The sequence below is a fragment of the Cavia porcellus genome, unplaced genomic scaffold (genome assembly GCF_034190915.1).
Source record: "Cavia porcellus strain 051 isolate PalLab524CR breed Dunkin Hartley unplaced genomic scaffold, mCavPor4.1 scaffold_28, whole genome shotgun sequence".
In the NCBI taxonomy this organism is placed as follows: domain Eukaryota; kingdom Metazoa; phylum Chordata; class Mammalia; order Rodentia; family Caviidae; genus Cavia; species Cavia porcellus.
Window position 1 is genome coordinate 29398674 of NW_026947511.1, and position 15208 is coordinate 29413881.

The 15208-nt window shown below is 51.7% G+C and overlaps 1 protein-coding gene and 1 long non-coding RNA gene across 3 annotated transcripts in view; one reads left to right on the top strand and one right to left on the bottom strand.

The window, feature by feature from the left end:
• Unc5b (unc-5 netrin receptor B) overlaps positions 1 to 15208 on the top strand; it is an 80827-nt gene that overhangs the window by 1104 nt on the left and 64515 nt on the right. The gene's annotated exons all lie outside the window — the stretch shown is intronic.
• Positions 1364 to 3677, bottom strand: LOC134473646 (uncharacterized). Its single transcript, XR_010043998.1, has 3 exons — positions 3535 to 3677; positions 2769 to 2876; positions 1364 to 2682 (listed from the first exon to the last, which is right to left on the bottom strand). It is a non-coding gene; the product is annotated as an uncharacterized LOC134473646 (long non-coding RNA).

A 15208-nucleotide genomic window follows, 5' to 3' on the forward strand; every position in this document is an offset into this window, starting at 1 on the left:
CTCCCAGAATCCCGTAGGATAACTGGGGCAGAAAGTGAACTGCAGATGACGCAGCGTCCCCCTCCCACCTTCCGCGGCGATGTGGACATCCGCTCCCCCCTCCCCTGCAATAACCAAAGATCCCTCACTCTGAAATTAATGATTCCCACGGCCAGGAGCGAGGGCTTGGTTTTAGCGCGCGCGCGCGTGCTCACACACACACACACACACACACACACACACACGCCTTTATTTTTCCAAGTCCTGTGCTGTAAAGTTACAACACTCAATCATTTGATCCAAGTTAATTATGATTTGGGCAGACTCGGTATTTAAAGCAGTGTTTTGAAGTCGGGAGGTAATGAAGGGAAGGGGGGAGGTAAGCTGCTGAATGACCAGCCTTGTTTTAAAGGGTGCAGTTAGATGTGGGAGGCGTTGGATTGGGGTGTTGGTTTCTACTTTGAGGGTGTTTGAGAAGGTGATTGAAGGGTACGGTGCAGCCTGTAAATGCCACATGGGCAGGCTTGTGTCTTGGGAAGCTGTTTTTGTACCAGCAGGGCAGTGGAATCGGGAATAAATACCAAAGTTAGGGATGGTGGGGGACTCAGCTAGGAGGCAGACCTGAGCGGTGGGCCTGGAGTTCTGTGGCTGGTTGGGCTGGGCAGGAAGTCTGGAGGTGGCCTGCTTTTGCTGTTTAACAAAGCATCCAACCCCCATCTTCTCCAGAAGAAACCCCAGGCCCAGGGCTTTGATGGATTTGGACACGAACCTGTGCCCAGCCAGAAATGGCCTCTAATACCGGGCTTTGATTTCTCACTAGCGGGCAGAAGCTGTGCTGGAATTGTGCTCATTACTTAGCGCGGCAGGGGCTGCCTGCCCACCAGCCTGGAGAGGGGCCAACTGTCGGGGTTGGCCTGAGCCTTCTGTTTGCCCGAATGTGCCGCCCTTAGAAACTTGCCTTGGGGAGGAAAATGTACCCCTTCCTCCCACATAACCTTTCTTTTTTACTGCCTTGGGCACAAAGCATGTTTCTTTCAGAATTTTGGGGAGTTTTTCCAATGGATCCATCATAAGTCCCATTTCACTGAAGGGGAAAACCAAGGCCAAAGTCTCGCTTTGCCCAAATCTTGCCTTCACTTGACACCCATCCACACTTGCATGCAGGATTCCTATCCGCTAGTCAGGTGTTTCAAGCCACCCTTGACCCTTCCTCTGAGCCCTGACCATCCCGTGCCCAACTCGCCTGTCAAGCTGAGGCAGTAGAAGCTTGTCCCTACCTAGAGCTTCCCTGGGTGTCCAGACTCCTGTGAAATGGGGACACCTCTCTGCCCCCCCCCCCCGCCCCATCCCCAGAATATGGCAGTGAGCTTCCTTTACAGCCCTGAGAATTTTTTTAAGCTAAAAGTTTGATGGTAGAGAAATCAAAACTAGAACCATAAAACCCCAGACCCCTAAAAGATGTCAGGAAGTGACTGGCCAGGGGAGCCCCTTCAAAAGCTCTGGCTGGCCCTGGGGATCGCTCGGTTTCCCCACTCAGTGCTTCCTAGAGCTTTTAATGAGTCCTTCCTTGGTCTCTGGCTGGGACCATGGAGAAGGAACGGAGGTATCATAATACTTCTTTTTCTTTTAAAGGTGCAATTAAAATCAGTGTTTTCCTGCCATCTCTGCGTGGTGTGCGTCCTCCTGTGCTGTGTGGTGACTTGTCTTCATCTCTCCCAACACTATAGCAAGCACCCATCTCACTTAAATGGAAAATCAAGTATCTTAATGGGCTTTCTCATTAACATGAAACTGCTACTGCAGGGGAGGAATTTCTCTGTAATCTCTCTCCTCCAGATCTGTCTCCTCCCCGCTCCCCAACAGGGGATTCTGTGGGACCAAACAATTCCCCGGTTTCTAATCCATTTATCTAACTGCTGAAACTTTGAGACAGGCTTTTCCACTTTCCCAAGGTCACTGGGACTCCGGTAGGAGTCAGGACTTGAACTCCATCCTCATAAACTTCAGTCTGGTGCTAGGGAAGGAGGAGGAGGGCGAGTGTCTTCAGACTGAAGCACCACCTCAGGCTGCTGAAGATGTGGTTGGTGGTTGCTTTGGTAGCCAGGTTAGACTGAGATTTGTAGCAGGATGGGGAAATGTGTCCATTTGCAAACCAGGAGCGATATGCAGGCAGGACAGAGGTCTGGAGTAACTTCCTGAAACCTGGCTAGGGGTCAAAGTTAGTTCCAAACCCCCACCCTGACCTCTTAGCAACTTCCCTGACCAGGAAAAGAAAAGACGGTTGCAAACCAAGCTCTCTTGGGCTGCAGCGGCTGAATGGTATTGTAGGGCTCTGCACCCATTTGTATAACTGCATCCCACATATGCATAATGTCCTTACGTTTTGGGATCCCAAGCCTTCCACAGCCCATGTGACCGTGGAGTTTGTCCTGGACTGAAGGTGCCCTTCCTGGCTTTGCCTGAGATAAGCTTGGCCTTCCAACTCCCCTTCTCTGAGCCAGAGGTTGCTTCCCAGGGTTGTAGGCTGCCCAGGGCTTTGGAGGTGAGCATGAGGCAAACTGGATCCTTTCCATCCCAAGTCCATGGCGAACAAAGTTAGTGATCCTGGAAGGACAGTACTGGAGACTCGCTGGGCCTCTCTATTACAATATCGTCTTTTGAACCTGAGAGCTGGATCAAAGACGACTTGTAGCCCACTGAGACCTGCAGGAAAGGACAAAAGGTCTGGGTCTAGGGTGAACTGGTGGCCCTGGGCCCAGAGAAACTGCTGCCCCTGCAGATGTCCTCACCTTAGGGCATGAGGAGGTTGCCACCCAGGCCTGAGCTGGCGCATTTGCTGGCCTTCTCCTCCTCCTCACCAGTTTCCTAAACAGCTTCCACAAATGGAGTCATTAAAGCTGTGAAGGCAAAATGAAACCAAACAAGAGCGTTCCGTGCTTTTCTTTCTTTAAAAAAATAAATTAAAAATACTGTAATTAGAATAATATAAGGAGTGGGCCTTCTCTAGTGAGCAGGGAAGGAAGGGTGCTTCCCACCCTGCTTGGCTCCGGGAGTTGAGCCTGGAGACCACTTCCTGACCCCTTTGGACCTGCCCACCTGGGCAATTGGGAAACTCACCCATCCTATCCCCCAGGCCCAAGGCATTTTGGCGAGCCCACCCACTCTGGAGCTTTGGGGAAAAGACTGACATCCTGAGCTGACTGTGGCCCTTCGCTGGGTTGGTGACGCTATAGATGGGAACTCTGGCCCAGAGCAACCCCAGCCTCCTCCAGCCGACAAGCCCAGGCAGCTCGGTAAGCCACAGGTCCCCGTGGCGCCCCCTCTTTCTCTCCCGCTCCCGGTCTTTGGCGATGCTAATGGCAGGGAAAAAAAGAAAGAAAAACCGTTTGCTAAAGTGCAGGCATAAATCAGCGCCCCACCCCTCCCCCCACTTCCTTCTTTCCAAAAGCGCTGGGTTGCTAGAAGCTCCTGGTTGCACCCCTTTTGGGACAAAGCCGCCTGATTAGCATCTCTGTGGCTCGGGGGCTGGATTTAGCACTGCCTCGCCCGCCTTACCTGGAGTTGGCGCTGTGCAAGGTGGCTCCGCTCGGCGCCCTCTCCCCTGCCCCTCACCTCCCCCCACTTTTCCTCTCTTCTTCCTTGCCACTTCCCTCCCCAACGGAGCTAAATCGGTCTGCTGGAGCCCCGGGAGCTCTAACGCTACCGCCTCCCGCCTCTTTTATGAGCGCAGTGCAGCGCAGCTCCCCGAGCCCCCTGCTTCCCACCTCCCGGAACAGGCTGCCCCTGGCGGGCACCTCGCAACTTCCCCTGCGCCCAGCGCTCACTTCTGGGGAAAGCAGTCTGTGGGTGTGAGCGCGTGTACCAAGGAGTGTTTGTGTAGGGGGATGTGTATTAGGAGGTGGGAAAGAAGGGTGGGTGGTGGGCACTGCAACTCGTGGGAGTGTTTTAAGTGTGCAGAAGGATGGGTTGTGTTGAGGTTTGTAGCTGTTGTACGCGGATATGTATGAGTGTGTGCGTTGTCATATGGTCCAGGTGGTAGTGTTTGTGTATAAATAGGTGTATGTAATGGGGGGCAGTGAGTCACCCCCAGGCCTAGGAAGTGCCTGCTTTGTGATCTGCTGGGGATGCCTCTTCACTGGGACCCTGGCCCATTGGCTTTTGCTCTGAGGAGACCTGGGTTTGACCTGCATGCACCTGCCCAGGCTGTCTGTAAGCAGGGTGTGGCCAGAAACCAATCCTACTGTTAGGAGGGCAGGAGCACCTTTCCCTGTTGAGGGCTTCGGGACAGGGCAGCTTGAAACAGGTCTCAGGTCTTTAGAGCGACAAGCACAGTGGCCCTAGATGGGCCTGAACCTAGCTCATGAGCTTGAGCTGCAGCTCCCAGGTCAGAGGGTCCCATCCTAAGCCTCCAAAGTCTGCTCTTATCTTACCCAGAGCCATGGGAGTAGCTGCAGTTTGGAGGTCTGCTCTGTGACCTAGGTCCTGCTTCTGCTCATCTGCCTCAGGAAGGGAGCAGGGGTGAGGGAGGTGTCCTCCGGAATTTGCTGAGGAGGGGCCTGTAAAGCAGGACTGAGGGGTGCCTGATGAGAAGCAGCTCCTAAGCAGGTGGGGCAGTACAGGCAGGCAGGGCAGGATCCTGGGGCTCTGGGTAGAAGCAATTGGAAGAAAGGAGACAAGAGTACACACAACACACACACACACACACACACACACACACACACCAGATGCTGCTTCTGGGAGGTTTTGCCAGTCTTCTCAGTTCTGTCCACACTGAGGACCAACTCCAAGATAAGATGTGTGGTCCAGAGGCGGGGAGATGTACAAGAAAGTCACAGCCCCACCAATGCATGTGCTGCTTTACAGTCTACAGAGTCCTTTTTTGGTGGGGGTGTGGGAGACTCGCTTTGTCCCCCAAAGACCCCCTTGGTGAAGTGGATGCCCATTTGGGAAGCTGGAGAGGTGGGCTGCTGGGCTCAGCCCTTAAGTTCATCACTGTGGGCTGTGCTAATGTGCTCTCCTGAAATGTTAAATGATGTTCCAAGAGTCTCAGAGGCAACCTGAAGACAGCAGCTGACATGGGGAGGAGAGAACACAGCTGAGAGTGAAGCTCCTGAGCCTTGGGCTTCCTGGCAGCAGTTCTGTGAGTCAGGCATGGCTCCGTTCTGTCTTTCCCAGAACATTTCCTGGAGAGGATGGGGTGGGGATGGCTGACTATCTGGGGCACCTGGGCACTGTGTCACCCCCATCTCTCTCACTCATAAAGAGTATGGCCCTGCCAGCATTCCAACTGGCTACCAACTTGGGGTGGGCACCGATCCTTGGGGAACTACTCCTGTCTCCATTTCCACCACCTCCACCACCAGCATCCCAGTCCCACTGAATGGGGTGGCCTTGGGGCTTTGCCCGCTGGCTCTTTTTGCAGGGCTGGGCCCCAGGAGGGACTGGGGGTGAAATGCGCCTGGCAGTGGAGGGAGCCCATCAAACACATGTGAAACACCAGGAAGGCCTGCCTTACTCCCTAAGAACTCAGAGTGGGGAAGGAGGCGAGGAAGGAGCCAGTCAGAGGCCAGGGCTCCCTCACCCTTGCCCTCAGCACCCCAGACCCTAGGCACATCCCTATTCACAGACCAGCCCCCACCCAGCAGGTGGCAGGGCCAGGGCAGCTGGCACAGTGAGAAGTTTAACATAGCCTCCCAGCATGGCCACTCACTACCTCGGTGCCCTCAGGCCATTCACCTAACTATGCTGTGCTGCTTTATCATCATCTGCAAAATGAGAATAACCATAACATCCTCACAGGATCTTTTGAGGTTCAGATGAGCTCATACATAATAAAGCCCTTAGCACAGTGCCCAGCACTCGGTGGCCACTGGGCTGTTGGTGTACAGTTGGCTCAGGAGAAACCTTGCCAGGCAGAGCCCAAGTTGCTTTGGTCCAAGGGACTGAAGGGTGAGGAGGAGCAAGCAGCAGGGCTGGGGTCTGCAGTCCAGCAGTTCCTGGCCTAGAGTGAGGTTCTGGCCCTTCTTCTGCTATGAGACCTTGGACCAGCGCCTTTCCCTCTCCAAGTCTGGGTTGGTTGGTCTCTTTCCCTATCCGGAAATTTGCAGTCCAGGAGAGGTGGGAGGCTGATCCTTAATGGCCATGGGGTTTTCTGTCCAGTTCTATTCAAAGAGGCCTCAGCAACCAGCAAGGGGGCTGAGGCCCAGAACCACTTGTGTTTACAGAGGCCCCTCTAGAAAGTCAATATATCGACCGGAATGCCCTTGTGCACATTATGGGCCCTGAGTGTGAGTGTGTGTGTGTGTTTCTCGCTCAAGCCATAAATCACCCTTCAGGACCTTCATCCTCTTCTTCTGTTCCGTATGTATTTCCTGTCTCAAAGACTGAGCCCCAGGAGGCAGAGAAGGAGCCCACCCACTGGCAAGGCACCCTGGGTGCTAGGGGCCCTGGGAAGGGAAGGACAGACTGCCCAGACCACTCACTTCTTGGTGTGGGAGCTGAGGAACCCTGGTCATCGCAGATACTGAAATACCAGCCCAGCCCTGCATTCATTCACTGATCAGATGCCAGCTCAAGGGGTTGAGATGGGCAAAGCTTTGGCCTGACCCTTGAAGAATTAATGGGTTTATGTCACTTTTTAAAAGTATGAAGCATGTGCCAGGCCTGTGATGCTGGGGTCCAAGGCAAGGGTGTGGTTTTGCAACAGAGAGAGACTCGTTCAAAAACAACCCAAGATATATGTTCTGGGAGGAGTCCAGGCCTGTATAGAGGACATGCTGTGTAGTCAGACTGTTTGGGTTCAAATCCAAGTACCTGCCATCTGGATGTGTGTCCTAGAGCAAGTTGCTTATCCTCACTCAGCTTCCGTTTCTTCATGTGTGGAATTTTGAATGGCACCAGTCTCATCAGATTGTTGTAGGGATAAATATGAAAGTGCATAAAAATACTTTGCACATTCTCAAGTGCTTAATAACATTCACTGTCAACATCGATGCCTAGCATTGGATGGCATGACAAGAAATGCCTGTGATGTTGGTCTTGTGGGCCTGGGTGGTCAGGAAAGAATTCCTGGAGGAGAAAAGGATGGATCTTGAGTGGTCCTTGAAAGATAAGCAGAGATAGGGCTGGAGAGGGCAGGTGCGTCTTAGAAACAAGACTTCTGGGACCAGAGAGCTCTTCTCAGTACCCGAAAGGGCCCAAAGCTTTAGAATCAATAGGACTTGAATCTCCCCATGCCTAGTCAGGGGATCCCACTTCTCTGAATCCCAGCTTTCTCCCTGGGGAAAGGGCATATGAATGGAGCCAGTACAGGCATGGGGGCTCCACCAATTTCCAGTGCCTTCTTCCTCTTCCTGCCACAGCCTATACATTTGGTGGGGGCTAGGCTTTTAGTCTCTGAGCAAGACAACAAGGGAACAGAGTTCCTGGTAGCAGCATCCAGGTTGGTTATCGAGCCAGGAGGAGGAAAGAGGCCACTCTGCTCCTGGTGCCTACCCTGCCTGCCTGGCCCCACAGTGGATGGAGCTTCTTCTGCTGCCATCCCTGGAGCCTGAAGCCCCTGGAGGCCCCAAGTGGCGTCTGGAGGCATTACCAGCATCAGGAGACAGGCTGAAGGATGGCAGCCCTTTAATGTGATCAGAGGCGCCCAGCCAGCCAGCCTGGGGCCTGGGCACCCATGGAGATGCGGAGCTTACAAGAAGTGGACTCAGAAATTCCAGGAAAGTTGTTCCTGGCCCCACCCCACCCTGTCTCTGGTCATTCTGGGTCATAATAGAGAAGGGAAGGTTGGAAACCAAAGGAGTGGAGCCCTCATAGTGAGTACCCCAGCATCCCTCCCCCGTGCTTGTAAATGCCGGGGTGTCCCCAGAGGCAGGGTCAGCAGTGGGAGGAGATGGAGAGCAGCAGGGATTCTTATATAACTAGGGAGGCTTGGTCTGATGCGCTCACTTGTATGTCTCTGGCACCGATGCAGTACTCAGCACATGTAGGATGCATGAATAGAGAACCTAGGCTCAGGCTCACCCAGGAGCATGATGTGATTTGTCCCTGTCGTGTGTAGACGAGTAACCAAGGGACTGGGAGAGTCCCGCTCTTTTGCTGTGTGCCTCCTGCTTTCCTGTTCCTCTCGCTGGTCACACTTGTGCCTGCCGCCTTTCTCTCGATGTTTACTATTGCCCAGCACGGTGGAGTCAGAGCCAAGTCCTCAGTGCTCAGAGCCCCTTCCCTAAGGCAGTGGAGCCACAGGAATTAATCCAGTCTTGTTGTCCAGTGCCCTGGTGTGAGGAAAGCAGTGTGTGATGTTTGCGGAGCCTGTGTGCTTTGCACTTAGCTGCATAGTGATCTGCACAAGGCACGTAGTCCAGGCCCCTTTAGACATTTGCTTCCTGTTCATATGCCTAAGCTCCAGAGAATGTCCCCTGCATGGACACAGGCATGCAGCCTGTGAGCGGGTGTGGGCCAAAGGGTGCATCTGCAGGCCAGTGGCTGGGTGCTGAGTCCAGGCCCCTACCCTCCCTAGCAACTGCCACCGGCTTCTTGGCAGGAGCTGAGCTTGGTGCAGGAGAGTGGCTCTGGCCACAGGGCCTGGCTGCACAAGCGTTCCCTGGCACCACGTCCAGCACTGACATTCACATAGCATCCCTGGGAGATTAAACATCCCCAGGCCCTTGGCCGAGGCAGCATTAAACCTGGACCAGCTTCTGCCTTCACAGTTGGGTGACCACTGGCCCCTGCCAGGAGTCCCTGCCACAGGCTGATCTGGAATTCCTGCCTGGTAATCCAGGACAGCCAGAGCTGGGCACTGTGAACCTTACAGTAAATATGGTCTGGCCTCACATGTTCCAGCTAATCCATCCCTCTTCTGGACAGACAGGCTCACAGACACACACACATGTATACACTCACCTATGCATGAAGGAAGGGAGGAAAGGAAGGAAGGAAGGGCAGAAAAGTCCTGAACTAAGAATTAGAAAGCCTGAACTCTAACCTTAGCTATGCAGCTCATCTGCTGGGTGTAGCTGGGCCAGTCCTTTGCCCTGTCTTATACTTTTGTCCAGATAAACAAGGTCCATCCTGGAATTACAAAGCCTGGGTTCAATCTCTGGCTACATTGCTAACTGCAAATCTCTGAGCCTGCATCTTAGTATAAAGGAAGCCTCTGATTGGCTGGTGGGGAGATTAAATGAACTGGGCAAAGACAATAAAAGTCAGTTTCCTACCCTGCAAGGGAATCTGCCCACAAATTATGGGTCATCCTCCCTCCTTCCCTTCCTTTTATCCACTTGTTTTGAGGTATCCTGGACATAAGGTAGACCGGGTATTCCTGGGTTCCTGAGATTCCTCCCCACACCTCCATCACACCTGGCTGTGGCTGGCCCATGAGGAGATCTTCAGCAAGGACTAAGAGGCTAGAAGCTTCAGCTCTAAAGCCACGCCTGCCCTTGTGTGATGGGCAAATCATTCACTTGCTTTGAGTCTCAATTTACCCCTCAGCAATAGGAACAACTAAGCCGAATGCCAGGCAGGGACAAGTAAGCATCAGAGAGCTGCTTGGCATCCGTCCTCCAGACCCTGTGAGGCTGCCTCTGTGACCCCAGGGACTGTGCAGTACCTCCTAAGCATGGTGACCCGGGCACATCGAGGAGAGAGACCCATGTTCCATTTCTGCGCGCTGGTGGCTGGGCCCTGGCCTCTCCCTGTGCCTGGGCAGCCATGGCTGTAGAGCCAAATGACAGAAAGTTTGGGTCCCTTCCATCCTCTCCATGCCTTGCCACATGTCCAGCCCTCCAGAGCAGAGATGCCCGGGTGCCATGTCAGGGACAGTTAGTGTCAGTGCCTGCTCGAATGCGGGCTGGGCCAGCACACCATCTGCCACGCCTGCCGGAGGTTCTGTGAGCCGCAGCCGGTGGTGCATTCTTAGAAATTGGGGCAGGAAGGATTGGGCGGGCCCAGGGTTCTCTCCTTTGCTGCCCCCTCGCCCTGGGACGGACTTCAATCTCCACATTGCATGTGCATGTCCAGGGGGCTGGCCCGATCACTTCCCTGCCACGGGGCTCCCCAACCCTGCCTGCTGATGGCCCCTCGCAGCCTCACACCATTTCTTTGTTGAGCCTGGGCTAATTAAGGTGGACCATGTACTCTTCTGGGAAGTAGGGGCAAGGTCCCTTTCCTATGCTTCCACGTCCCGCCTGTCTTCCCCTTCCCACAAATGGGCAACGCTGCCCACACCTCAGTCTTTAGAATCCTTGACACCCCAGATCTAACCTTGTCTCCATTTGCTAGCAGCACGCTGGTGACTAGGTGATGTCGCCATTGTGGTCTCATCTTCTTTATCTGAGAAACGGGATTAATGAATTCTGCTTCTTCACATGGCCCTCTAAGGACTGGATCATGTCACTCATGTGGGAAACAGAGAAAAGGTTCCACAATGCTGGCTGTGATCATTGGTGTCCAACTGCATCCTCTCCTTCATTTTAAAATAATGCACCCTCATCAAATCTGATTTATTCCAGGCATACAAGTTTGGTTCAAAATTAGCCCATTAAGGATCTAAGCCAGGTGGAACAGGTCTGTAAGTCTAGCACTCTAGAAGGGAGGCCAAAAGATTGCAGGTACAAGCCTAGCACATACAATTTAGTGAGACCTTGTCTCCAAAGTGGGGGAGGTTGGGGGTGCAAAGGTTCCAGGTTCAGTCCTGAGTACCCCCTGCTTTTAATTAACTGTTAACATTGATAACATAGGCCAAATCAGTGTCATGCATGGTTATTAAAGAATTTAAGGAAGTTGCGTGTGGTTAGGATTAGGTCTGTAATCCCAGCACTTGGGAAGCTGAGGCAGGAGGATCTTTGCAAGACCAGCCTGGGCTACAAAGTGAGCTCAAGGCCAGCATGAACTACATAGCAAGACCCTGTCTCAAAAGACAAAAATAAGAGGAGGAGGAGGAGGAGAAGGAGGAGGAACTTAACAAGGGCCAGGGATATAGCTCAGCGGTACAACACCTGCCTGGCAAGTGCAAGGTTGTGAGTTCAATTCCTGGTTTAAAAAAAAAAAAAAAAAAAAAGAACTTAAAGAAACAAAATCATGTGATTGTTTCCGTGGAGTCTGAAAACACTTTGGATAAAATCCTATACCTGTTCATGGCATAAGCACTCAAGAAAATAGGAATTAAAGGATTTATTTTAGCTCAATCAGAATATATATAAATCTCCTAGAGTCCAAGGCAGAGTCTTTATGGGAAGACACTACAGTCGTTTCCATTCAGATCAGTGACAGACAGACCCCACCATCTCTGCTACAGCCATTAGCCCATTAAGCAGGAGAAATCAATTAGGAGCATAAGAAGAGGTTGAAGAACAAGTAAAACTCTTCCTGCCAAAGAGTAAAACATATGATAATACCTCTGTAATTTAAACCGTGTGGCAAAGTACATGACAGAAAGTCCAGAACTAGACCCAAATGTGTGTGGAAATGGGAATACAGGACGAGGGCAGTTTATCAGCTCACGGAGGTAAAGACAGACTTTTTAATAAATGGTGCCGGGACAACTGTGTGGCCATTCAGAAAAAGGTAACCTTCGATGCACCTCTCACATTACACAGAAAAATAAACTACACAGGAATTAGGGCCAAACTGCAAACAGGGATCCAACTACTAAATGAAAATACAGGTGATCTCTCCAGGAAAGACTTTTAAACTGTGATTTGGAAGCCAGAGGCAATAAAATAAAAGTTTGATCATTTTTAGTGCATATAATTTCTAAAATTTTTTTGAAAAAAGAATTGCAAAATACCTTGCAGATGAAAGAGTGGGCTGGGGTACAGCTCAATGGTGACATGCAGAAGACCCTCGCTTCAGTCCCCAGTACCAAAAAGTCAGTAGACTACATATTTGGTAAACTGAGAGAAAATATCTTGTGACATATACAAACCATACACAAGGGGCAAAAATGTTTATAAAGTCCTGGTATATAAAGGACTCTCAATATCAAGGGATCAAAACTTGGCAGAGAGATAGGAATAAAGACACAGAAAATACACAAGAGTGACTTTCAAATCATATATGTAAAGTATCACTTAACACAAACCTGTGAGCTGAGCCCGGTGAACGTGTGATACCATTTCCCACTTATCAGACTGGAAGACGTTAAACACCGGGACCATGTGGAGGAGCACGGGACATTCAGATGTCTCTGGTGGGAAGCATATTGGTCCAGCTTTTTGGCTTGGAAATTTGGTGATACCTAACAAAACCACACATAGTGGTGTCTCGGTGCGTGAATTTAATTTGTTCTGCAATTTAGGAAAAGATGGCTATGTTTCTGTTTGTGTGAGAAAGACGAGCACAGTTGTGATTGTCACCTAATGTAGAGTTTGCAAACAAAATAAAATTTTGCCAAATACTTTATTTGCAAACCAAATTGTTGGTAAAGGAAAGCGTTTGTGAACCAAGGCACTGCTGTACATGTTAACCTTTCAACTCCACAGCCCCACTTGTAGCAATCTTCCCTGAAGGTATACCTTCTTCAGTACAAAATACAGGTACACAGGGTTACTCAGTCCAGCACTGAAAATAACCCGAGTGCCTTAGGGACGTAGGTGAATGAACAATGGTATGCCCTCAGATGGGAGCACTACATAGCTGTGAAAAGAGAATACTAAAGTTCTCAGTGGACTGATACAGAGAGACATCTAGGATTTACAGATGAAAGAAGCAAAGTAGGCATGTTCCATTTTGTGAAAAAGTCATGAAAGACACCCCTTTCTTGTCTGTTGATAGTTTTGCATGTATGTGTGCACACAGACACATGAAAGTGCACACCAGAGATGGAATCCTTGCACCTGCTAAACAAAGTGCTCTACCACTGAGCTCCAGCCCCAGCCCTGGTCCTGGCCTCTTGAATATACCCTGCTTCCTCTCAGAGGCTCCTCCCCGTTCTGCTCATGGATCCAAGCAGCAAGCCTGGCTCTGGGCCAGGTTCCCTCTGCTGCCCCAGGATGGATGGTGACTTGTTGGTCAGGAGTCATCCCTTCAGCCTTTTGGACTCAGTTTCCTCTTCTGTAGGACAGGGATTATGAATCCCAAAACACTTGCTTTGCAGGTGAGAGGCAGGACTGATGTATGGCAGTTAATAAGGGCTTTGCTTGCTGTGCAGTATAATCTGTCATTTATATACAAGACATCCAGGCTGTTCTTTGGGCCTTCAGTGAGTCCTGCTTTACTGGTCCCTTGTCAAACACACTATTCTGTTCCTTGCATAGCTGTGGAAGACGATGAGGCGGCTGCTTCTCTTACCTTGGCAGTAAGAGACCATCCGCAGGGCCTCCACCTGTGTGCCAGGTGCATTGTAGGCCTTCCGAGGCCTTAGCCTGTCTCCTATTCGAGCTTGAATACACGAGCAACACCGTGAGGCCTGCTCTGTGCTCGTGTTGGTCATTTTGTGTGTGCTGTCTCGTTTGGTCCTTATGATGACCCTGGGAAGAAAAGATTTTAGCAGAAGAGCACGGGGTGGGGGCTTGCACAAGTGAAGTGACCTGTCCAATCTCAGCCTTCAGTGCCAGAGTCCAGTCTGGCTTACTCATGCTCCATCCACTCCCCAAAGCAGGGGCCAGTCTTTTCCCGGGTATGTCTCCTTCACATTCTAGCAAGTGCTGGCTGCTTGGTGATTATGTGTGGAGTGATTGGATGCTGAGTGAACCAAGAACTTGGATGTGTGTGGTAAAGTACAGACTCCCCTACCTGTGAGACTGTGGTCGCATCTAGAGCTGCCAGCCTATGGACTGTGGTTTCCTGTTAACCAGTCCCGTGCAGTGTCACACAGCCCCTTTGCCATTTGAACGGTGGCCTGAGCAAGTGTGCTTCAGTGCAGCTCCAGGGGTGGGTCAGTGAAGCCCAGAGGGTAGGGACTGAGCCAGACCTCAGGACCTCCACAGAGCAGGAGGGACCTTGGCAGGCCTGTGGAAGGTAGGATTCCCAGAAAGCACCGCCTACCAGTCGATTAAGTTGCTAATTGCACCCTTGACAGTGCCCTCCACCCACCCGGATCCTGTGGGCTTGCTGGAGAGGGGGCAGGGCTGGCTGAGGGTCTGGATCTCCCAGGGTAGAGCGCTGGGACTTTAGAGCAAATCGTCCTCTTCCTGCCCATCGTGGCCCCCTGGACTAGTAAGTATACTTACCCATTCCCCGGAGGTCCTGGTCTCTGCTGCAGAGGGAAGCAGAACAGAAATTCCCGGCTTGGAGTGTCCTCACCTCACTTCCCTGGGTTTCTTTTCCATGGCTTCTTCCAGGGAATTCTAGTGTCTCTGGGGCAGGAGGTGCCATCCTCAGAACTTCTCAGGCACTGCAGCCTGGTGGACTTCAGGTATGGTTAATCTTGATTATCAACTGGATTTGGCTTGAGAGAAGTCTAAGAGATTAAACTGCTGAGTGAGTGGGTCACAGTGACCTGAACTTGGGGACCATATCTGATCCCTGCCCTCTTCCTCTTGGGCTCACACATGGCTTCCTGGATGCCCTGAGCCGGACAGTTTTGCTCTGCCACGCCCTTCCACCCTGCTGTTTCTGCCTTGGAGCAGCCAATCATGAAATGAAACTGTGAACCAAAATAAAGCTCTCCTCCTGAAAGCCCTAGGCATCAAATATTTTGTTCCAGCAACAGAAAAATGATTATCCCTTGGAAGGGGCACGTGTCTCCTTGGCTTGGGTGACAGCTGGCATGAGAATCAACTTCATGGCCTCCCTGGCTTTCCTGCCACCTCCCCGTGTCAGGGTGAGTGTGGTGCCTGTACCCATGGCACAGAGCACTTCATGCAGAACCACCTGTGCGTCAGCTCTGAGCTGCTTACCGGCCCCATGGTGTCTCCACACTGTTTCTGCTCCCATTTTACAGCTGGAGGAAGTGAGGCAGATGTGGAGAGAGGGTGACCAGCCTGAGTTACCTCCCAGGGTGGTAAGGGTGCTGGCTATTTTTAACCCAAACCAGCACTTTCCCACCCTTGCTGCAAGTTGGTGACTGAGAAAGACCAATTAAAGAAGCATTCTAGGTTATTCTGGGTCGCCCTGAGAGGGTATCCTGTTTCCCCTGAGCCAGAGACTAGGAGCAGTGGCTCTAGCTCTGACTGGGCAGGGAGGTGGACCTGTTCCCCGGGCAGGAACTCACTTCCAGGGTGTGACACAGAGAGGGAAGCTACTGATCCCAGACGCTCAGCAAAGCTGAAACCAAGGGGCTGGTCTG